General features: G+C 35.7%; 1 protein-coding gene across 11 annotated transcripts in view; it reads right to left on the bottom strand.

Annotated features, from left to right (window-relative positions):
- The window catches only part of LOC105475715 (transcription factor EC), a 557,301-nt gene that overhangs the window by 186,480 nt on the left and 344,499 nt on the right, over positions 1–26,322 (bottom strand). The window contains exon 1 of one of the 11 annotated variants that reach the window (XM_011731210.3): positions 20,614–20,872. The exons of the other annotated variants lie outside the window; for them this stretch is intronic. The gene's annotated coding sequence lies outside the window, so the exon portion shown is untranslated. Of the gene's footprint in view, positions 1–20,613; positions 20,873–26,322 lie in introns of those variants that run through there. 11 annotated transcript variants of the gene reach the window in all.

Raw genomic sequence — 26,322 nt, 5'->3', positions numbered from 1 at the left:
AATCACAAGAGAAAAGATCAGCTACTAAAAAAGCAGTAACTCAAAGTACTTGACTTTTCTACTGCACAAACTGACATACTCTCATATAAAATGCAAAATAGTCAATAAAGCTGAAGCTTGGGCACACCAATTTGAAATCACATTCCACACATCCAGGAAGTTAAACCAGGTTAAACCACTCCCAGCAAAACATAATATATGAAACAAAAATATTTAAAGTTAGTAATGAGAAAATAATGATTAGCTTAAGAGGAATGAGAAATAGAACAATTGAAGACTTTTCATTGGCAAAAATAGAGGCTAGAAGACAATGGAGTAGTAAGGAGAAAATAATTATCAATTTAAAATTTTATACCTAGCTAAGCTGACACTCTATGGTGAGGGTAAAGTAAATCAACTTATACACATACAATAGCTAAAAGAATTATTCAACAAGAATATAATTGATGCTGAGGGAAGGTGTGGTTTATAAGAAAAAATTGTAAGCACAAAAATGATAAACTATGTCAATATACCAATTTAACAATTTTTATATAAGAAAATTAATTTTTATTTTCATAAATCAAAGTTAAACTAAAACTCTAGACTAGTACTTCTCAAAGTATGATGATATGATCTGTACCTGTGCATGAATTATTTGTTATTGATCTGCAGTACTTACAGAAACTGTGTGAAACTGTTTTAGCTATTTGACTTTGCCTCAGTGTTACTGATTGAGGCACCTTTTACTCCTGATAGTTTGAGATGTGTGTTTCTGGGTGGTAATAGCAAAATGAGAGGATGGATTCAATGAGTAATTCAATGAGTAATCTTGTAGTACTTGAAGGTAAAGAAAAAAAATAGAACAAATAGGGATTTGTTAGAAAGTCTAAAGGTAAACACATCTGTTAAACACTGAAAGAACAGAAACAGAGAGAAGACAGTGGAAGTAAGTGCAAATATTATCAGTGCTTTCAATAAAAGTAAACAAATTATTCTCATCAACTAAACAATACGAATTATTACATTGGATAAAAAACCAAAGTCCAGACATGTACTGTTTTCAGGAGCTTCATCTAAGTGAAAACCAGACAGAAAGGTTGAAATTAAGGTAAAGACCAATAAACCAGAAATCTACTACCATTGGAGATTTGGAAGAAATCCCATTTGGCAATATTTATTTATTTACTTTATTTTGTCAAAGGGTTCTTTTTCTCAGGAGTCCTTCATTCTCTTGTTCCAATACCTGGACAGGTTGTTGTGTATACCCAGGGTACAGTGGTTCTTTAGATATCATTGGTTCTCTTTTTGTTGAAACAGTTTCTATTTTTTCAATCTCACCCTTCTCTTTTGTTTACTCCCTCAATTGACTCAGATATATCACTCAGTAGTGGATCAAACAAGTATAAAAGGGGAATAAAATTTTAAGACGTCACCTTTTTGAATATGGCACACAGAGAGCATTAAATGTCACTGTGTATTAAAGATAATATAATAATCTCCAAGGCTCACCAAGAAAATAGTAAAGGAGCAAAATCTAGAAAACAACCCTCCTTGCATGTTTTTCTTGCTACCTTTGTATTCCCAATATTCTTACTTTTTTTTTTTTTTTTTTTTTTTTTGACACTGAGTCTCACTCTGTTGCTCAGGCTGGAGTGCAGTGGTGAGATCTCAGCTCACTGCAACCTCCACCTCCCAGGTTCAAGCGATTCTCCTGCCTCAGTCTCCCGAGTAGCTGGGACTACAGGTATTCGAGACCAACCTAGCCAACATAGTGAAACCCCATCCCTACTAAAAACCCAATATTCTTACATTTTATAATTTCTGAGGCTAGTTCTTAGCCAAATTGTGGAGAAGAAGGGTATCATCATTCTTCCAGATGCCTTTTTCTGAGGTACATTTTCCCCTTCAGTGGTGGCTTCCTATCACCATAAACTTCCAGTGCTCTCCTTCCCCTCATACTAGGATGGTTATCATTCAGTCATTTTTTTTCTGCGTTCCTGTCTATATCACTACATTCCTGCCACCAAACATGCAAGAATACACACACACACACACAGAGACAGACACACACACACAGACACACACACACACAAACACTTACTTGAAAAAATTTTTTTGTTTGCTTTCCCAGATTTGAAGCCCTATCCACTAGAAATCTCCTCTGATTAACCAATTGTGGGGTGTGTTGTTTTCTTTTGTAAGTTTCCTATATTCTCACTAACATTGCACTTATCACAGGGTGCTAGAAGTTTGTTTTCTTATGCACTCACTAGCTAGACTATGAATTCCATGAGAGCTGAGGCCTAATCCGTTCCTTTCGTTGTTATCCTAGACATGCTCTTCATGGAAGCATGACAAATATGTAAGCAAACATGTAAGTGAATGGCAGAAATGTTATCAAATGCAGAGAGAAGGAGATGAAAATGGTAATATAGTAACCTACAAGAAAAAGTAACACTACATAGTTAAAGTTTGGTGAAAGTCCTATAAAGAGACTGGTAATAGACAAGTGGTCAGAATCTCAAGTTTAAAAACATATAAATTTCCAGATAATCATTCCAGTTAGCTCATTTAGAGCTTACTTATGTGTCTTCAGTCCTGTTGTCTTTATTCTGCACAATATTTCTTTTTTGAGGTAGAGTGGTAGGGATAGAGTTTCCCTTTGTTGCCCAGACTGGAGTGCAGTAGCACAGTCCCGGCTCACTGCAGCCTCAACCTGAGCTCAACCAATCCTCCCACCTCAGTCTCCCATGTAGCTGGGATTACAGGTATAAACCACCACGCCAGACAAATTTTTCATTTTTTCTAGAGACAGTGTTTCACCATATTGCTTAGGCTGGTTTGAACTCCTGGGCTCAAGTGATTGGCCCACTTTGGCCTCCCAAAGTACTGGGATTATATGCATGAGCCACTTCACTCAACTTGCACTGTATTTCTCAAAGACTTCCTTCTTCTTCATTCGCTTTGCAGAATCTTTCTAGTTAAAATCTTCTATAAAGTAGTATACACACAAATTTGTGTGACATTATTTGGATGAACTTTCCTTCTACTTTACTAGAATCTACATTAATGTGTATTAATACTAATTATGTTTGGTACATTTAAGACCCAAGATCTCATTTATGTGCAGCAAATTTTTAAAAGTGAGTTGATTTATAAACAATTATTATATATACAGTCTAGTTGGAAAACAGATGTAACTGTGTTTTCATATCATCTGTAAACTGGGCTGATATGTCATCAATGCCATCCATATGCTCATGGAAATAATTAATAAATATTTTAGACAGGAGAGAAACCATGTGCCTCTGAACAGGGCACAAAACCAGTCACTGTAGACTTCCTTCTGAGGTAATAGGAACACACTAATTAGGACTAGTCTGTAAGTCAACTAAAATTCATTAACAATTCTATCATCCGTAACATAGGTCTTTACCTTGGTCACAAATATATCATGAAAGTTTATATCTAGAATAGATTTCTCATTTACTAATTTAGTAACCTTACAGATATTAGAAAAGCAATTGTAATCATACTGTTTTTATTATTTTTAATTAACTGCATGCAAAATATCCCCTCATAGAAAGAGTCCTCAAAAATAAACAAGAAAATTAAGTAATAGTTTTAATTAGCAGTCTTCACTGTCTATATTTAAACATTTTTTTCTAGCAAACATGAGTGTACTTGAAAAAAAATTGTTTCCTCAAGCACTGTTCCATCTTGTTTCTATCATCATCTCCACTCCCCTTAAAGAGTTTGCTAAGCAATGATAAAATTTAGATTAGCCTCTGCCCTAAGAGGCACCCATTGCAATGATGATTTACAGTATTAGTACCCTTGAGATGTTAACACACATTAAATATAAAGTGAATTGAGATGAGCTTTTCCCACAGGGGCACAATAAATAGTAAGATCCAGGTACTTAATTATTGTTGCCACTTTCTGCACTCCTAAAAATTTTCCTTTGAAGTTTCACTCTTGCTATAATCATATTAGGTCATTATGCTTCACTTTATGCTCCAAAAATCTGTAAAGCACATTTGATGGCAAGGTCAGAATGGTTGCCTTTTTTTTTTCCATCATAAAGTATGCTGTTTCCCCTAGACCAGCAAAACATGCATAGCAGGTGATAAGATGTGCTGCAGAGAAGCCAACGGCATCATTTTAAGGAGTTAGTGCACAAAGCTGGCCTATGAGTCAAAGAAATGTATGTAATCAAAATTACTCAGGGAAATCCCCTAACTCAACCAGAAACCATATCTTTTAGTGTTGTTTATACAGCACTGTTCAAAAATGCTACTTCTTAATGTTTTCTTAAGGATTTGAACAAATTTCTGCTTCTTGGGTTTGGCATCAGGTAAAGCAGTTGGCTATTCAGGTCTGCAGTGAATTTTTTTAAATATGCAAAAAAGATCAAAGCTTAGAATATTATCAGCTAAGTATAACTCTTAAAAAACTGAATGTGCTCAAGGGTCGGGTCTAATAAAGTTAATAATTTTTACAGCTTCATCAAAGGCAATCCTAAGTAAAGTTGCATTGTTTTCTTTAACTGTGAGTACACGGCAGTGAAGAATATAATGACTGACTAGCATTTTGGTGCCACTGCCTTCATTCATAAAAAGGCACATGCAATTTATTCACCATTGCTTTTGAATAGTAAGTGCAAATACCCAAACTTTGAAAATGGAAAATAACATTTTAGCAATAAAACGTTTTAGGAGACACCTCGGGAACCATAGAACATTCTTTGAGAACTATAGCATTAAAACAACTTTTAAACAAGCTATAGAATATTAGTTAGCTGGAAAAATGTGAGAATTCTTTTCTTGAAATGGTAAAGTATCGTTAAATTTTGTTCTGAATGTTTACAGTGAATATTTTAATTAATATTCATACAAAAAATTTACCAATTTGTTTTTTGTCTTTTATCTCATTTATCTGTCCTCTTTTCAGTACATTGTCAACTTTATAGCTTTGTTTCATTAATTTTTAAGCTTTTCTTCAAAATAGTTTTACAACTAGTTTAGAAAATAAATTCATTATTACAGTGCTTAAAAAGGAAATACATGTATGCAATAAAAGCTCTCATTGATTTTTAAGGTGCTTATAATCTTTTCAGTTTTTGTCAATTTTCAAAAGTTATATAGTGACAAAGAGTTATTTAATTTTTGTTTACATCACAATACCTATGGTTTAGATTCTCGGTAACAAAACTACAAACATCTGCTGTGTACCAAACGAAAATAATTATTTCCTTAATTAGAAAAATGTCTGGCCGGGCACGGTGACTCATGTCTGTAATCCCAGGACTTAGGGAGACTGAGGCAGGCAGATGACTTGAGGCCAGGAGTTCGAGACCAGCTTGGCCAACATGGTGAAACCCTATCTCTACTAAGAATACAAAAAATTAGCCAGACGTGGTGGCGCGTGGCTGTATTCCCAGCTACACGGGGGACTGAGGAACCCCACGAAGCTGACATTGCAGTGAGCTGAGATCACGCCCCTGCACTCCAGCCTGGGTGACAGAGCAAGATCCTGTCTCAAAAAAAAAAAAAAGGGGGGGGAGGGGGAAATAAACAAACATTGTTTGCCAATAAGTGATTTCTGGGAAGCATAATTTCATGCCAGTATTGTTGATTTCCCAAAAATGTACCCTTTTTTTTTCCTGACAAAATTGTTCTTTGAACTAATTAAAGCAAAAAGAAAATTTACCTCTTTACTTCTCATGTTCTTGTGTTATTTTTCAGAGCTTAACCTACGGTACTGCAGTAAACGCTAAAACTTTATAAATAGCAGCTTTTTAGATGCCTAAGACATCTTTAAGATTAGAGAGCGATGTTTATGAAGTAGAACACTGTTGAATTAGTTAAGCAGGTAAAAGAGAAGAACAGGTCCTGAGCAGTAATAATGCAAAAAAAAGCAACAACAAAAAAATTACATCAACATAAGCTCCTGATGTGTAATCACTGACAGAAATAGCTGGCAAACCAAGCCAAGAGATAGCAGGCCAGTCAATCCAGACTAAAAGCTTAAGCTAAAAATAACTGCCTCACTAGGTCTTTGTAGAAAAATTCTACATGCTAAGGATGTCAACTTAAATGTGTCTGGTTTATGAATAAGAATATTTAAGAACAAAGGCTGCATACATTAAAAGAAATAAAATTAATATAAAAGAGTGAGTCAAGTAAATGATCTGTGTAAGTTCAGAAACTTTTAGATTAAATAGTTGAAAAGCTGTGAAACTAGAATGACAGCTTTTATCCTTTATCATATTTAAAGCAGGGTTTCTATGCTTGACTTCTGTTCTCATGCTAGATATAAAAAATAAGAATAAAAAGAAAGAGGGAAGGAAAAATGTATACTATATATTGCTGCTTCTAAATCAATTACACATTGTACACAGATTGAATCACCTCTTACTTAAAAGTTAATCAGAAACATTACTATGCACAGAAATGACCTGTTTCCCATCTAAATTCTAGTTCAAACTCTTCCCTTTGGGTCTCTGAAATTATTTTTATTACTTTTCCATATCAAGAGTAAATGTGGTTAGTTTTGAATCATTTATTTTGAAGGAAAAAATTTACATGAAAACTTTGAGATTAGCAAGATTGTGAGCATTGCTATATGAAAAATTAGAAGCTTCATATGTCCTTTTTTGATAACTGCATTAAGTTTGTGAACCCAAATACTTTCTTTAATTATACACATCTTACAAATATGTTCATATTAATGGAAAACAAAAGGTGTGCTACAGCTTTGTGGTAGAGAGGCAATAAACGCACCAATTATACTTAAAGTATTAAATAATGTTATAACACTGGCCTTTGAAACCAAAATAAATGTCTTATTTATAAAGCATCAGGAAACCTCTTCAGCTCCTGCTCAAATACGTTGCACATTTGAATAATGCCAGTCTCTGTAGGACTTGATATTGGACTATGAATATTTGACCTAGACTGTCATTAACAACTTATACATTTTAAAATCACGTTTTGAAATGCAGCAAAACTAAGATTGTAGTGAATTTAATTTCAAAGTCATACTATCCCTCCTTTTATGCTGTATGTGGTAATCCTTGATTTTTTTTGCACTGATGCTAAATGTTAATGAACAGAGCCACCGTGTACCATTTCACCTGGAGCAATGAAAACATTAAAATCTCTTTAGAAGCCTGAATAAAACTTTATTTTATAAATATAATCCATGTTAAAGCTCCACCGTTTCACTGTACTTTTGAAATAAGGGCACATGGAAAATATGGAAGCGTTTCCTTTGAGATAGCTAACTAAAGCTACAAAATGAGCACGGTACAGCATTTCCAAGGAACATGGTTCAAAAGTTGTACGATTACTACTAAGGTTGTTTTATTCTCTACCACATTTGGAACAGGAAGTCTGTGTTGTTCTTGAAGAATTCTGAAAAGCAATGTCACACTCTGATGACCTCTTCTCCTCATTAAAACGTTCCCAAAGACAGCGCTCTGCATGATGTTTTGTAGCTCCAGCAGCCATGAACTAATTTGTACCTCTTATTTTGATCATGCACTGGTGAAAGCACCAAACAATATTTTTCTTTAAACACAGAGAGGTCTTTCAACAGCTCAGCATGCACTTCTACCCTCTTTTTAATCTTGGAGCACCTATTTATTTGCTCTTTTCACCACTAAATCTTCTTTGCTCCTTTCTGCCCCCTGCAAAGTGGCTAGTTAAAAATCTTCAGTGTTTTTTCTTCATAGGCTTAAACCATTAAAAGGGTATTACCATAAAAACAGAGATGAGGACTTAGAGATATAGTATGAAGATGAATTTGCATTTCTAATTTTTAATCCAATTAAAATAAGAGAATATTTATTTAGTGACTACCTTTCTATAATGTGATCACAAAAACCAATATAAAAAAATTGCTTTAGAAAATTAGCTTTTAGGGTTCTCTGCAGACTAGTTCCTCACAGTGAATATTAGAAGACTCTTTTTAAAGCTTATTTGTATGTATATGACTCATTTATTTTCCATACCTCTACACTTTCCTTGGTTCAATTACATCAGTCTTTTCTATATGTTTCTCTATATCATCAAGAAGTGTCTTGATTATTGTATGCAGTGTATAGGAATCTGGCTTTTAAGCCATGCATTTAATTTACTTAGAAAAAAAAAGGAGAGGGGCTACAGTAAAATGACATTGGTAATGATTATGACTTTTTAGGCAGTAATATTATGAACTCTATTAATGAAAACAATTCTAAGTGATTTAATAATTTTTTTTGCAATTTAATAATTCAAAAGTATTGTTTTAAAATGTATATTAGAGTTACATAAAACTCAAATATGCATATCTGCTAAAATTGATTAAATTATACTAGATTTCATCAAACCAATGGTACAGCTGTAAATAGAACATAGTGCTAGGATTTCAGGTCTAGTTAAGGAGAAATGTACCATTGTGTACTAATAACTAGATTCTTCCTTCATCATGAAATATTTATTCTCACAAAATGTATTTACTGAACACATTGGATTTCCCTTAAACAACTTGAAGTTAATAATGTAAACATTTCACTATTAATAAATCATAGTATGTTTTCAATCTCAATAGAAAATTGAATATTAATATTAGGTTATTTATAATGTTAACTCATTGACTTTCAAATTAAAAAAAACAGTTGATTCTTGAATACTGTCCTATATAAAAATGCAAGTCATATGAATAATTTCTCAATTTATTTGTAAAACTAAACATTTGCAAGAAAAGAAATGAAATAACAAAAAGGTATCATTTATGATTATATTATCAGTATTTAATTTATCTTTATTTATCTATTATCAGTATTTAATTTTAGTGTCATTTAAGATTTTTTCAAAGTAAAATTAATTCAATTAATGTTACCAAAATAAATTATGTGACTTTTTAAAGTCACCATATCTAATTCATTGATCCCTTTTGCTATTCCAAATCTCGTCTTAATGAACTATTTTTCAATGGCAAACTGGAATGTGTAAAAACTGTTAATTTCATATAATATTCCTCCAAATTTAATCAATATTTGCTGTTTAAAATTCTTCTATAAATTTGTCTTCGGCTAATTTAATCCTAAAACTCTACCACATGTTCTGTTGTGTCTCCATCATATCTTAAACATCATTTCCTCATCAACATGGACTTCGGAATGACCAGCAATTATCACAAATTCTCTTGATGATCTTTTCCCCCAAGATAAGAGACTCACCAAGTTGTTGTTGTCTTTTAAAATAATTTTTTAAAAGCATCTGAGATATTCAACTCTAAGTTGTATTTATGTTTCTATGTCTTTATGTTTGACAGGTCTAGTTTGAGACTTTAAAAGTGCTTACCAGTGGACTTCTAAATGCTCAAGGGAAAGAAATAAACACACACAGTGCCAGCTTTCTGGGGTCCTCTTACTTGCTCAAGTGTTGCTTTTTGGCTTTGTTTAATAAACTCGGAGAGACTTGGATGTGAGTATAGGCCTTGACAGTTACCCTCTTGTAAACTTGAGCAGCTATATGTTTCATGTCTTTGAGTCTTAATTTTTCAACTATGAATTGGGTTTAAGGATCCTATTCTACAAGTTATTAAGATGATTAGAAATGACATATGCGAATAAGATGATTAGGGTAGATACGAACGGGTAGTTACCCTCTGTTGAGAGTTTAACTGAATTCCCCCAAACATTAAGAAATTTACACACACTGCATCAACAGTGAAATTCTACTAGAAGGGTTCAAATGTCAAGAAACATAGGCTTTTTGGTTCACAAGTCATCTTACCTTCCTATCAATTTATAAAATTTGAACTAAATACCTCAGACATTTTTATTGATAATCAACTTAAATGATACTTGTGAAAACCCTTTGTACAGTAAAAAATAGTTTAGAAAATGAAAATATTAATAAATAAATAGAAAATTGAATATGAATATGAAATGAATATGAATAAAATAAATGAAAATAATCAAGGATTCTAGATTTCCAAACCGGAAGAAATGCGGTCATTTGCTTAACCATGCACTTTATATGTGAAAGTAAAGAGATTCAGACAGTCTTTCCTCAGGTTATACACCTAGCCAAACACAGCATTCATTTGTGCTATGTAAATCTGCCTCTCCAAGGTTGATAATGAGATATTTTCCATCGTGTACAGGGTCTATTAAATTAAAAATCTGACATTGCTGCAATAAATTAGATTAAGTGTAATCAAATAAGACAAGCCATTATATTTATAATGAGTTCAAAATAACAGATAACACTAAAATCAGGTATTAGATGTACATGATATTTTATCTTCACAGACAGTGCACTGATTTTCCGATTTTTTCCTCAGCATGACATTATCTGAAAGTTGGGATCCTGCTTGGGTGTACAGTTTAATGTTCCATTCTGACTTTTGTCCACTAGATGTCCCCAGTACGTCACACAGAAGCTCTGATCTCATATAGGCCCTTGTTAGGGAGAATCTGCATCTTTTTGAAGTGAATCCTGAGATAACTCTGTTGAACGATTTTTATTCCTGAGTTCATTTCATCCTCAACATTAACAAGCTACTAATCTACAGAGAAATGCAATCATCTAAAGATTTTTGTCTAAGAGACAGAATATAACTTTGCCAATTTAAGAAGCAATTAAAGAACATGTATATCTTCTTTTCTGAAATGCATTTAAGAAATCAAAGACCTGAAACAAGTTAAAAATCCTTAGAGAAAAAGTTCATAGCCTTGAAAAGGAAGACTCTTAACACAACTTTTAATTGTGTTGATTTCAAAGGATGAATAACATTTACACAAAATAGTTCAGAAAACTTTGGTAACAGCAGGAGCCTTGTTTAATTTGAACTCTAATAAATTAAAGAAAAAAAGTAAAGGCTTGAGCGGTCACCCAACGTGTCCCCTCCTAACTCACACAAAAACCTCTGTAACAAAGGCTACGAGACTGAAATACAATAATAATTGCAACATGGGGAAGTTCAATTAGAACTAAGCTTGCAAAATGCTGTCTTTTTTTCCCCAAAAGCCCAGTGAGCCCATATTACGGGAGGCTTCTACCTCTGACTGAAAAATAACACTCTCTGGGGTTGCTGTGGCAGATTGCTGCACTAGAAGGCTAAGAATCTACTCTTCTAAAGCAATTCAATAAGGATTCCTACAAGGTGTCTCAAAATGGAAGCACTCAGGCAGCGTGTTTCTGCCTCTCAGGGCAAGAGGTAAAAAGTTCAGCCTGTGAAGTAGAACAGTTTCTGCCCCAGAGCAAGAGAGAAAAAAAGTACAAGAGCGTTCTGATGAATTATCTCTTACTCAGAGCTAACACGGGCGTCCCAGGAACAATGGCCAAGTCTAACCAGAGTTGACAGCCTCCATTCACTGCCCAGCACTCCATCCAGCACAGTGTCAGAACAATGATCCATTCTCACCGCTTCTCAACCCGTCCTCAGCCTTTCAACAAACCTCCTCCATTCAAGAGCCACTGCTTTACCGTGCTTTCTTTGATTAAAGCTCACCTTTCATCTCACTAGAATTTTATTGTTATTATTTATTGAGTGTGCCAAGAATGGAGGTAATGTAAAAGAAAAAGTTTAAATCATTGAAACTTGCATTTATTTAGTTTACGATCAAGGTTAGGAAAGTAAACCAAATCTTAAGAAACAGCTAGAAAACAATTTTGTGATAAACTAAGGGATCCTGGCAAGAATTACTCTGGTAGTTCACAGAAGGAGACTATATTTGTGTCCTGGAGGAGAAAGAGAGGGAATTTGAAATAGGCCTTAAAGGATTGAGAGAATTGAGAGAAAGAAGGTAGGCAAAAGGAGAGACCAGAAGATAAATCACCACGTGATGGTATGCAGACACACAAATGAGCATGGGATAAGCAGAAGATAGAAAGGAACCAGCTGAACCTTGACGAGGCACCCAGGGGCACTTGGACAGAAATGGGCATAACCCCCACGAGGTTGGATTGCAGATGTCCAAAAGAAACAGATCCAAGGATAAACAAAGCAAAAGGGAGCACCGTAGTGTTTTATGCCGGGGCATGATGCAATGGAAGGAATGTTCTAGAAATATAATCATAGCAGGTTAAGCATAGCAGATGAAGCAGGAGTGAAAAATTCTACCAGGAGAGGTGAAGGACTGTGAGGAAATCCATTCGTTGGCTATTAAAACAATCTGAGGTTTCAGTAACAAAGGCCAAGACTGGAGGATTGACTTTTGCAATCTGGAAAAAAGAGGAACTCTGAGAAATAAAGTATGATGGAAAATGAGATAAGTGAAAGAAATGGGTGGCTCTGGAAAAGGGCCTACTCTTTGCTTAGATTCTACAGTTTAACATTCTTTACCCAAGAATAAAGCCAATTTAATCTATGTGTTCTGTTTAGCATTCCACAGAATCAATAACAAGCCTGAATAAATTTACTTTTTTTAGTGACTCCATCTCATAAGGAGGAATTTTAGGCTCCAAAGACTACCTCAGCATCCTTGAGAGAGCCTAGCAGATCCTCTCCAAGTCCCGAATTTCTGCTGACAAGAACTTTTATATAATTTCAAAGTATTATATCATTAAAACTAATAATAAAAAAGATATGTGTATTACAAACTAAAGCAATGATATATTGACAGTGTCTTACAACATATGTATGCCAATAACTACTTTAGATATATTGCCTAAAGGAATATGAATAACACATACCCAGCCATAGAGGCTAAATGAGAAGTCAGGTTAAAACTATCTTCAATTTTTGCCTTCCCATTTAGAACCTTCACCTGACTCTCCACACTGTAGTGCATTGTGTGCACTGTAGCATTTCATCATTCAACAAATGTTTATAGGGCAACCATGATGAACTAACACATCCACGAAACATGAAATTCTATCTACTAGAGATGACACAATGTATTTCCTCAAGGAATTTGCAATCTAGCAATCTTTCTGGGATGTCACCAAATTTCCCCCACCATCCAGATATCAGTCATTTATTTAAAATACAATTATTTTGTATAAAGTATCAAGTCCTGTAGAAGACTTGGAAAAAATTCTCTTATATTGTCTAGAAATTTACAATCATTGTAAATTACAGAGGTTTGAAAACAGATGCATATCTATTAAAATTTAATTAATAATGCACGCTAAGTAAAAAGTGCTGTAAGAGTTTTTTCAGAGGTTCCCAGGAGGAATGTATCAGTAAGGCAGGATATAGCCAGTAAAAGCAAAAATTAAAAGATAATTATGATTCCAAATTTAAATTGCATGAGCAATTTTAAATATCTAGAACTGTGAAAAAGAGCTGGAACAATTTAAATTAATATATTCTCATCATGTTAATGTCATAAATAATAAATCATCTTTATGGGGATTTTTCTAAATTTTTAGTAATTTTTTAATAACTAAGTGAAAAAAGTTGCTGTTGTTGTTACAATGTTATCTTGCAACAAACTATGGAACTACTCAAGTTATAATAGGTGTCTTTAGTCATCTTCTAAACAAGTCAACTCATTAATCTAAAAACATGCTCAGTACAACTGGACAAAGGTAAAACGGACAGAGTCCCTTGTGTATGGACATGTGTGCTTTGTTTTCTTTGTTTTTCATTCTCAGCTTCTTTAGAAAAGAATGTTAATGACCACCATCCAAAGACCACTGGAAGCACAGAGGCAGTAAAAGTTGGATGTATTATTTGCTGAAGCAGCGACCACCATATCCCATGAGGAGCTCTGAAGTATCTGCAAAAAGGTGCTATGGGGAGCAGGTAACAGAAGTGGGGCTTGTTTTACATGATTTTTTGGAAGGGTTCAAAGAAGGACTTAGCTAGAGACTGAATGTTATCAAAAAGTGGGGCTAATTCAACAACTGGATATCAGTGATTTTCTAAGAAGCAGAAAAACAGTGAGTTTAAGGCTGCAATTGGTAAATAGTCACTCATGTTAACCAGGAGGGAAAGCTATTTGGTCTTTTTTGTGGTTTGCACACAGTCCTTGTTCAGATATGACTATGGGCTGGTTTGGGGTTTATCCCTTTTCATCATGATCACAGAGTGATATCACAAGATACTGGTGCCATTTAGGTTAATCAAGAGAACACTGGGCCTTACTGTGAGTGCCAGGCTAGTAACCAGTGGGCAGCTGTCAGAGCAGCTCTTTTTCTTTCCCAAGCACAATTTTCTATGATGAAAAGATTCCCCATATGGCTAGAAGAATGTACATCTTCAGAGGCCCAAGGGATTCTCCATTTTCTTCACAACTCCCAAACAATAAGATTTGCTATGAACTCCTCTGGTCTCTATGACATACGCTAGCCATAAACTGGTAGAGGAGGAAACAAAATATGAGGATCATTCATATTTGAAGTGATGGATTAATAAGAATACTGATAAGACTCGAGGTAGTGGACACATTTTAAGGAATCTATCTTTATTTTTCAGAATGTACTCCCACATACAGCTGGGTCCTACCAGCTCCAGTTGTACTGTATGACTCCCACCGCGTTTGCAACAATTAAGGGCAGCAGAGGTAGACACCTGACCCTAGTTGAACCAATCAGATTCCTCCACCCAGAAATTTGGAACTGGGACTTAGAGAAGTCAAATGAGTTCCACATGCAGCTGAAATTGCCACAGGTTAACTTGGGGGCTCTTCAGATGCTCTTAAGGTGCTCTTTTTCTCATGTGCCCAGAGGGTCACAGAAAGCCAGGCTATGAAAAGAAGAAAGGATCAGAAATACAGAGAGAAGCAGAGATGCAGACAGAGGAAGGATTCTAAAAATTTTCAGTTCCTGTTTCCAGTCTCTTCCTGAAGTCCATTCTCACCCTTGAATTCCCCGTGTCTTTTTAATAAATTCCCCATTTTTGTTAAAGCCAGCTCAAAAGTAGTTGTTATTTATAACAAAAAAGTCTTAAGGATCAATAATAAAAAATGTAATGCCTGGTATAAATGTAGCATAGACCACTGATTATTTATAGAACCCTCTGAGTTTTAGCTGAATACCTGGTTGTTGAGGTAAACCCTGCATTTCCCAGCCTCCCTTGCAGTTAGGTGTCACCGTGTGACTAAGTTCAGGCTCACAGGATGTGAATGAAGGTCAGGCTGGCGACTTTGAAGTTATCTCCTTTAGACAAGAAGCCTGCCCTCAATTTCCTCTTTTACAACTTCTCACCAGCTGGATAATGGTGACCACTGGGACAATTGCCTTGAACCAGAGACAAAAACACATTTGAGAAGGACAGAGCCAATCTACCAACAAATGTACTGGTTGACCTTCAGGAGAAAAGATTCTACCAAGATCTTCAGACCACCTGCCTGACTTTGGACTATTCACACAACAGAAAATAAACTCCTATCTTATCTGCACCTCTATACTATGAGATCTTTTTGATACAGAAGACTGGACTCCCCTAATCAATACAGAGAGGTTGTCATGACAGACCTTAAGAGAAAATGCAGAATAAGCCAAGCAGAGGATATGAGGGTAATAATTCTCATTCCAGGATGAAAAACTGAATGAAGTACAACATGAAAGGGATAAACATCAGTCCAGGGTTTCCCAGCTGGAAGTCGATAGAGAAAACATATTTAGCGAACTGACATTGCTGAAGTCTAAATCAAGAAACTGAATAGATGTCTTTCCAAACTGAGTTCTGCACATCACCCCTTGCTGTGTATATGATTGATGCTTCTATAGGGAACTGCAGGATCCTGGCAATTAGAAAGAGATCTGGGAAGAGTCAGATAAGTGAGGAAATGTGCTCTCCAGGTGCCTCCAGCGTGTCTCTATCTCTACTCCTTCTGCAAACACATCACAATGCCCTTAATTATAATGTTTAGTACAGGTTTATGGGGAGAAGGGAAATCATAGAAGAGACTAGAGACAAAGGGCTCCCAGACATTCTTCCTTATCCTAGGTTTTTATAAACATTTGTTGATTCACTGACATTTAGCTATTAAAAAAGGTAGAGCCTCGCCAGGCGCAGTGGCTCACGCCTGCAATTTCAGCACTTTGGGAGGCCAAGGTGGCCGGATCACAATGTCAGGAGATCGAGACCATCCTGGCCAACATGGTGAAGCTCTGTCTCTACTAAAAATACAAAAATTAGCCGGGTGTGGTGGCATGTGCCTGTAATCCCAGCTACTTGGGAGGCTGAGGCAGGAGAGTCACTGGAACCAGGGATTCGGAGGTTGCAGTGAGCCAAAATTGTGCCACTGCACTCCAGTCTGGCAACAGAATGAGACTCCGTCTTGGAAAGAAAAAAAAAAGAAAAAGAAAAAGGAAAAAAAAGGTAGAGCCTCAACACAATAACTCTAAGAAATATCACTCATCTGGGTATTTGGATTATTAAACTGAAGTATTCACAAGGCATAACCCAAAGGTTACAGGTTTTGGCAAACTGAATCATGTTAAGTGAATTCGGCAGGCAGTCCACTAAGATTTTATAAGATTTGTGATTGTTAATTTTTTGTGTCTACTTGACCCGGCTACAGTGCCCAGTTTGTTTGGTCAAACACGGTCTAGATATTGGTATGGAGGTATTTTTTAATGTGATTTACACTGACATTTTTTTTTTTTTTTAGAGACGGGCATCTCACTATGTTACCCAAGGTGGTCTCAAACTCCTGGGTTCAAATGCTCCTCCCACCTCCATCTCCCAAAGCATTGGAATTACGGGCATGAGTCACCATGCCTGGCCTCAACATTGACATTAACATCAGTAGAATTTGAATAAAGAAAATTAATCTCCATAATATTAGTGGGCTTCATCCAATCAGTTGAGAACCTTAAGAGTAAAGACTAAGGTTTCCAGAAGAAGCAACAATTCTGCCTCAAGATTGCAACATAGAATTCCTGCTTCAGTTTCTGACTTATTACCCTGCCCAGAAGATTTTAGATTCAAGACTGCAACATCAGTTCTTACCTGAATCTCTGGTCTGCCAGCCCACCACAGTCATGTGAGTCAGTTACCACTCTCTCTCTCTCCCTATCTCTCTATCTCTCTTTCTCTCTCTCTAGATAAATAGATATATTCTGTTTCTCTGAAGAACGCTGATTAATATAGACTATATTGCTAGGAAAAATTCAATCCTAGCCAACTGTAGCAAAAAAGTAAAAGTAAATACAAATAAAACTGTATTCTATAACAATCACCCCACCTTTTTCCTTCCTACCTTAGGAAAGTTTTGATTTATGAAATTATTCTTTTCACAAGAGTAAATTATTCAAACAGCTTGAGACTGGTTCCTCTTCTCTCCCTGAAAATTCACCTGTCCTAAATCTTTTCTCTTCCTTCCCAAATGATGGTCACCTTACTAATAATAAAATTCATGCTCATGAGAGTGTAGATTGATATCTACAAATCTCACCGCCACCCATGAGCTATCTGGCGACTGTGACTCCTGCTTTTGCTGTCCTATGTGAAGTAGCTAAAACAGTCATCTTTAGGCCACAGGTGAACAGAGGAGAAAAATCACTGGGTCAGAAGGGGTCAGGCAGCACCCATCAACTCATAGTACAGGGGCCGCTTCCTTTGGTGTACACACATATAAGACCATAACTGTTAGACTCACATCTAGCAGATGCTGTGAACTCAATGAATTACAGGAAATTCTTAGAAGCCAGAGTATTTCTACACAAATACCAAGATCCCAGAAGCCAAAAATAAACTTTTGATTTGTTGAGGGACCTCGGAGATATTATCAGGTCTCAAGGAGTTTCGGTTTCAGACATACTCTCAGGAACTCAAGTTATTTTGGGTTAACTTAGGTCCAGGTGACAGACTGAATCCACACACAAATGGACCTGAATTCTTCAGTTACTGACTTAGGAATGTCCATGGCATCCACTAAAATCAGGTCATTCTAGAGCAGGCAAAACTTCTCAGATTGCTTGTAAGTTAAAATGCCAAAACTCCTATAACAACCAATAAAGTAACACTTTAAGATTCAAGTATGGTACATAATTAAAAATCAACTATCACTATTTCCTTTATATTTTTGAACTCAAATTAAAACTGAGACAGACGAATTCAAAGTAATAGACACAGGTAAAACAAACACTGACAGGAAATGAAAGTTTGAATTCTGTTTCCAGCAATAATGGAAGACAAGTAATTAAGTGAAAAACCTACGAGCACAGTATACCCAATAATGTTAACTAGCAGTTATAAAACTCATTTTGACACCTGTCTTGGCAAGGGAAGACAGTCAAGGAATTCCCCAACCAGGAGAAACACAAGAAACTGCAGATCTACAAAGACAAGTAAGTCTCAGAGTAGGAATATTCCCGGGACTTCTTGCCAATTCCTGACAAACCAGAGTTCAAGATTCAATAAGTTTGCACTTGAGGGATGACAGGCAGAGTCCAGGACCTGAGTATAACAAAGAAAACCTACCAAAACCAGGACCCTCAAAAAAAGAGCATTATCATCAGTGTCTGAAAGAAATATCCCTGTATAGTGTCTATGGAGACAACCTGCCTATTGCAGCTTTGCCTCTGAGTGGAGGACAGAAAGAGGTTGGAGAAATTTAATGATCTTCAATTCCTAATCACAAGCCTCCATCTCAGGTGCCTAAGGCAAGAATTCACATCACCTATATAGTTCAAAATAACCATATTGGAAAAAGCAGATTAAAGTGATCCAGGGTTGGTAGGATACACAGTTTCCTGACAAAAGGAACCCAAACCTTCTATAGACAAATTCACTTTAATACATACCTTAAGAAAGTCCCACAGTTAATGCTCTGAGATTGACTCACAGTGAAAAGTCAACCAAATTCCAAAGAACAAACAACCATGAGGGAGAATCAAGATTTAAACTAGTAACTGCCAAGTAAGGCCGTCAAAGATGGCTGCTTTTATAATATCAGAAGAAGCCTACAAAATGAGTTTACCTGATGTATTTAAATAAATAAAAGAGACTACTGAAAGTGCAATGAAGAAAGAAAATACTATGAGAGCTGACCAGACATATTTGAAAAAGAACAAAATAAAATGTTTTGAAGTAAGCAATGTGATAACTAGAATTAGGAACTCAAAGTTTGGATTAAGCAACAGATTAGACAAAGATGAAGACAAATTTGTGAACTGTGAGACATATCTGGATAAGTTACTCAAAATGAAACACACAGGATCAAAAGAGTGGAAAATATGAAAGTTAAAAGATGTAAAAATAGAGATTCCAACATATATCTGTCTAATTAGAGTTTCATAAATGGAGGAAAAAAAAGATGTAGAAGAAATATTCACAAATATAATGACAGACATTTCCTGATATGATGAATATGCAAACCTTCAAATCTAGGAAGTTCAATGTCTTTATCAGAATTACGTAAAAGAAATCTATACCTAGACATATTATAGCGAAACTGCAGAATATCAAAGACAAAGAGTTCTTAAAACATCCAAAAGGAAAAGACAGATTAGCTAAAAAGAACAATAATTTGACTAATGGATGATTTCTCAATGACGATAATGGAAGAGTGGAAAATAATAATTTCAAAGTACTAACAAAAATGTAGCCGTCAACCTAGAATCTTATACCCTATGAAATTATCTCTTATTCAATCATTCACTCCATTTAACGAAAATATATTATGTACTTACTATGTGTTGGATAGTGATGAGAATTCGTCAATAGATAAAATAGACAAAAAACATTCCTGCTCCACTAGAGTTTACATTTCAGTGGGGGAAAAATAATAACTCTAATACATAAGTAAAATATGGTATGAAAAGATTGGACCCAGATAAAGGAAGTAAGATTGACAAGTAGCAGAGGTCTACAAATTTAAATAGGGCTATTGGAAGAGAATTCATAAAGAAGGCGAGATTTAAGCAAAGACTTCAAGTTAGTTAGGGATTTCTGGCAAGGAAGAGTGTACTAGACAGAGATAATAGACAGTACAAAGCCCTGTGGTCAGAGTATTCCAGAAACAGGAGGCCAATGTGGATGGAACCCACATAAAGAAATATGTGAGAAAGTCTGAATTTATTTTAAAAGAATTATTGATCGATCTTAAATTCAAAATAGACTCTAGGCAATAGGGCATCCATGCGGTAAACTCCTTTACAACAGCCAACATAAAACCAAATGGAAATTTGACAAAACCAAATATACTTTCTCCTCCCTATCTTGTTTCCCCACCAAGTAAATTCTGAAATTGAAAAGTTTGTTTCTGTTGGCTTTAACATCCAAATAATTACATATGCCAAAAGACCAATATCTTTTTCACACTTAATCTAAAATTAACTATTAATAACTATAAAAGTATAGTTGTTATACTTTGTTTGCTTTCATAGTTTTACTACTAGTCTTGTATTTCTTACTTAAAATTGCTCAGTGTTAATCAGAAGGCCTAACTTCTGTTAAAGCTTCTCCTCTTTGGGTGGAACTGTAAATGCCCATTCTCAACTTCACTCTATTTTCAAGATTTTCAATGATATGCATGAATTATTTTTACAATAGAAAAAAAGTTATCTAGTAAATTTTAGAATTCAGGGAATAAATTGCATTGTAACAGCTGGGACATCCAATACAATATTGAATACACGTAATGACACTGGACATTCTTGTCAGTTTTATTTTGGAGAAACTAGAACTATAATTCAATGGCATAAAAAAATTTTAAAAAAAAGTATGACCTACCTTCCTTATCGATAACCAAACCACCACAGTCACACGGTTATATATCACATAGTTGGGGATACTAAGGAAAAACAACAGCAACAACCCTGGCACCCACTCTTCAAATAAAATGTTTGCATTTGTATTGTCACATTATTTTCTTGCAGAGTGTATAGTTAGGGGAATGCTATTTTAATATTGTGCTAAAGGAAGTGAAACTAACACTAAAAATTCATAAGAAGAGTTTTCATGTTCTTATATTAGCATTCAGAGGTAGAGTAAGGGTGATTGGAAGGCATGTGAGTGTGACTCAAACCCACATCATATTTGTTTATATTAAAATAATGCCTTCCGGACATATAGCTTTGTCCTGAATCAAAGTGCTAAACATTAATTTTTGTGTGCATCACTCTTAAATGAGAATAATTAATGTAAAATCAGGATTTGGAGTTTTAAAATTATGAATTCTAAACATATTTTATCCAAACCACAGTATTCTCACTGGTCTCCTTTGGAAAGAATGCAGTGCACTGTTAGTGAGTTTTTGTGGCATTTCATATGCTCAATCAGTAGCATATTAAAATAAAGAAATATGTGAGAAAGTCTGAATTTCTTTTAAAAAATGATTGATCAATCTTAAATTCAAAATAGATTTCTTCTAACACTAATCTAAACATAGAATATTTTCTTTGACATTATGTCAGAATTTTTTTTTTTCTTTTTTGAGATGGAGTCTCCCTCTGTCACCCAGGCTGGAGTGCAGTGGCACGATATCAGCTCACTGCAACCTCTGCCTCCTGGGCTCAAGCGATTCTCCTGCCTCAGCCTCCTGAGTAGCTGGGACTACAGGCGCCACCGCCACACCAGACCAATTTTTGTACTTTTAGTATAGATGGGGTTTCACCATGTTGGCCAGGCTGTTCTTGAACTCCTGGCCTCAAGTGATCTGCCCACCTCGGCCTCCCAAAGTGCTGGAATTACAGGCATGAGACATTGCGCCCAGACCTAGCTGTTGAAATTTTTATTCTTCAGTTGGATTTTTCTTCTTCTCCTTGTGGTAGAGTTTGTTTTTTGTTTTTGTTTTTGTTTTTTTTCAAAAATGAGAACTTGTTACAATGGAATTTTTTTTCATTCAACAAGACAAATATGCTTATCTCTTAATATCATTATAAAAACCTTTATATTTGGGATATTTGCATTTTTAATGGGTGAAATAATGCATGGACATATCTAATCTCAGATAATATGAAGTGCCAGATTTAACTGGTTTATAAAATACTACTGAAACCTGAATTGATTTGTTTCACTGGATTAAATATTTGTTTTCCATCCATACTAATTCAGGAAGCACCTTGGATGTAAACAAAGATAAAATTTCTGGAAGATTTTTCATTTCTTCCCAATACAGGAAGTAGAATAGTTTTAACAAATATAAATCTCTCTGTGACCACTTTTTCTCAAAAATAATAGATAGTAAACCCTTTCTTATTGAGGGTGCAGAGTAATACTCATCCCTCCAAGTACACCTAAACTTTGAATTAATAAAAACGTGGTATTTAGGAGCAATTTGAACAAAAGGTTTAGTTCAGTTAAAAAATGTCAAGGACTCTCATTGCCAGCCAAGATAGAAGAACAAGGATCATATTTACCCTCATACCTTAAACAACTAAAAAAATCAAACAAAACATACAAAACAATTTTCCAACATTGAACAACAGGGACCACAGAAGTAGGATCCTGATAGAAGAAAAATAAAGTAGGGAATAAACCCAGGAAGAGGGAATCTAAACAGAGTCCAGTGTTCTTTTTGCATTGAGAAGACAGAGATGAGAATTTGGGAGGCTCAATGCTGTTACAATTTGCAGGGCAGAGTTTACCAAAGTAAAAAGAGCTGCAAAGAGAAGAAGCTCCTGAGATCTGCCGAGGGTTCCCCTAGAGTCTTCAAGCAGGTACTGATCAGGGCATGTGTGTAAGCAAACTACATGAGACCAGGCAATGACTGGAGAGGAGCAGGAGGAGCAATTTCCAGAGATCATATAAAGCTGGGAATGGTTATTTCCAAAAGCCAGAGGGGAGAAATATTATATTACACAGGACATGCATCAAGAAATGTACTCAGAATCGTATTGCCTTAGTAATGGGGACAAAACCAGCCTCCTCTGGTTCCACCTAGCAAAGTTGAAAAAGTAGTTGTGAAAGGATAAATATGTTTTAGAGCAACTTAATTGCATCCCAGAACAAAGCTCAGAAGTATTTTCTTAAAAAAAATACTAAAAATTCCATAAGCTCACAATGGTTGAGATCCAATCAAAAATTATTAGACATGTAAGAAATTAGGAAAATATGACCAATGAGAAGGAGAAAAATCATTCAACAAAAACTGACCAGTGAATGATGCAAATGACAGAAATAGTAAAAGTACATTGAAACAGCTACTATGACCCCACACCATATGTTCAAGAAGGTAGACGAAAGCATAAGCATGTTGAGGAGAGCCATGAAAGATATGTTTAAAACCTAAATCTAAGTTATAGAGGAAGAAAGTACAATGCCTAAAATAAAAATTATACTGGACAATATAAATCCCAGCCTGAAGGCTGGAAAAATTTGCAATCAGGAAATACCCACAGGCTGGACAAATAGCAATGACATCCCTTATCCTTTGAGCAAATTAGTTAGGCAGTGGTGGTGATGTTGTGGGCGTTTTCTTTGTTTTGTTTTGTTTTGTTGAGACAGAGTCTCGTTCTGTTGCCCAGACTGGAGTGCAGTGGCTTAATCTTGGCTCACTGCAATCTCTGCCTCCTACATTCAAGCAATTCTCCTGCCTTAGCCTCCTGAGTAGCTGGGATTTACAGGTGAACCACCACACCCGGCTAACTTTTGCATTTTTAGTAGAAATGGGGTTTCACCATGTTGGTCAGGCTGGTCTCAAACTCCTGACCTCGTGATCTGCCCACCTCGGCCTCCCAAAGTGCTGGGATTACAGCGTGAGCCACCACGCCTGGCTGGTTATTTTTGATTTCTTTGTTGTCACAGTTGTGGTTATTGCTTTCTGTTTTGCACTCCTCCTCTGATCATTCACTTTACCAGTAGTAATTAACAATAATTGGACAAAGAGAAAAAAAAAAAAAAACTCTTCCTTCCTTTACTATTTTAGCAAACCAAATAAAATATATAATGAAGTAAAAATGTTAAACAACTAGGTAAGATAGCAATGAATTGGACACTGCATAAAAAAAATTAGGAGAGTTGAAGAAATAGCAACAGAAATTGTTGTACAAAATTAAACAAAGACAGAAAAAGACTGAAAAAATTAAGAGGACACCAGTGAGCTGTGAGATAACTTCAAGTGCCCTGATATATATGTAACTGGAATCAAAGAAAAAGGAAGAAAACAGAAAAAAGTGTCCCCAGGTTTTAAAATCTCATGTCTGTGACCCATCCCTTAAAGCATGGGATTAGATGAAATTGTAAGGAGAGAAGAGAGATTCTGCTCTGACTTAATGGTAAAGTACATAGGGCCAGCTAACCATTGTCTTGAAACAGACATTAAGAGGACTATTCTTTAATTTTAGTTATGCATCTTGAGCTCAATGGCCATCCTTCAAATGATGCTAGTCTTCCTATTCCTTATAAACATCCTCCCAAGTTGATATATGTACTGGGTGACCGTATGAGAGGGTGAGATGAATAAAACAGTCCAGGCTTAGAGAGAGAATAATTTTTCCAGGCTCTGAAACTCTGTCGATTTCAAATGCACCTCTTTTTCTTTCTCTCTCTCATCTCCATCCCTCACTTTCTTCAGATGGAAGCTTTACTATCTCTTGGTATATCACTGAGCTCCTATTCGAAATCACACTTGAAGGAGTACGTAACTAATATGTACTCCTTCAAGAGTTTCATAACTCTTGAAAGCATGGTAGGATTGATGGTATTCATTCAGGTATATTTTTATTTATTTAAAAGCTTCTATGAGTTAGGAGCTATGAAATGGACTGGGAATATATTCATGAACAAGGCAGATACATTCCTGATCCATGGAAATTACAGACTGCCTAGAGAGATTGGCATTACACTCATAATAGCATTAATAAATATATAATTCTTTAAGATACTAATATTAAGTATTAATATTTGCCTCAGCCTAATTCCTTTCTCCCAGGTTCTGTTTTATTGTCATAGGGCACCAGATATCCCTGCAAACTACATATTCCAGAATTTTTTGCCAGTTGACCTCCAGTTTGGTTTGGCCAATAAGAGGCGCTGGTGCAAGATTAGAAGGTAGTAGGAGCGGAGAAATCACGGATCTTCCTTTCTCGGATATTAATTCTTCTCTGTTTGTTTCGTGGTGGTATCTCTGAAAGGGACTAGAAACCTTTCACAGGGGTCCCAGCCTTGGCCCTGATTTTTCCTCTTCTGCCATACTATCCCTTGTCAAATTTTCCTCTTTGGTGGTTCTAGCCTTGCTATGCACCCCCAGAAGTCACAAATACACTCTCGGTCTCTGAGTTAGCTCATTTTCAGTTATTGCTTTCAATACTTTCACCAGTTGTGTAACCAATCCCCTCTATTAGGTTCAATCTCCTTGAAACACCTAGTACAATTTCTGTTTCCCTGACTGAAACACATCATTCTGATGAGTGTTACATATGTGGTCCAATGAGCATACAAATGGGAGATCTAATCTCTTCTGAGAAATTAGAGATAGTTTCCTTAAAGAACTAATATTTAAACCAAGAACTAGAGAATGAATAGAAATTAGCTAAGGGAAAGGAAGCAACCACACCCACATGATCAATCATCACATTTACTTAAGATATCGAAGGACTATTTTACAAAACGCAATTTCTCGCTACGCTACAGTTGACATATTTCCATGTCGTACTTCTTACTGTGCCATTGGGCCTACAGCAAACCTGCCAGCAACTATCTCAGATGGCTAACTCAAAGGTTTTTTGTTTTTGTTTTTAAAGTTGATCCCGTTAAACTCAAGCACATTTGCTTTCTACCAACTCTGATGTCTTTGCAGTGCCAAAAAAAAAGAAAAAGAAAAGAAAAATGCATTGCCAAGGAGAAATGTCCAGCTGTGAATGTCCTTATGCCCTTGTTTTTAGCAACATCTCCAAAGCATGGTCCCCACTTGGCCATCCTCAGGCCACGTGTTTAATCAGGACTTTTAGCATGTCAAAAAGATTAGGTTGGCAGACTGAATGACTGCTTCTATCATTCTATTATTTTTATAACATTCTTTGTCACGTGGCTGCCTGATTATTAAGATCTACTTTACCAGTAAAATAAAATGCCCTGTTCTTCCCCAGCTCTCAGATTGGTTTTACCGATTTTCTTTCTCTTTTGTCCCCAATATGGCTCAGCACAGCGCCTTTACTGATCCTTTGATACTTTATGCATTACGGAGTTTGGGGCACACATTTTGATTTTTTTAAAATATTGCATTAATATATTATTTATCTTGATTTCGGAGTTGTTTTGTTTTGTTTTGTGTTCCCTTAAATTTTGTACCTGAGGCAAGGACTTCATTCTCCTGGCCCTGGTCCTGATGCTGAAGGAGTCCTGGTTACTCCTCGAAAGAATTTTAGCCTGTGCTGAGAGTAGAGTGGGACATGTATGCCTACACTGCCCCAGAGGCTCCCAGCCATTGGAAAGACAGAAACAGCCAGAGGGAGAGAGGGATTTCATTCTCTTAAATCACATTCGAAGACAGGTCATGGA

This window comes from Macaca nemestrina, chromosome 4, assembly GCF_043159975.1.
Source record: "Macaca nemestrina isolate mMacNem1 chromosome 4, mMacNem.hap1, whole genome shotgun sequence".
NCBI classification, from domain to species: Eukaryota; Metazoa; Chordata; class Mammalia; order Primates; family Cercopithecidae; genus Macaca; species Macaca nemestrina.
Note: the sequence above shows the minus strand (reverse complement) of the source record. Positions and strands in the feature narration are given on the sequence as shown.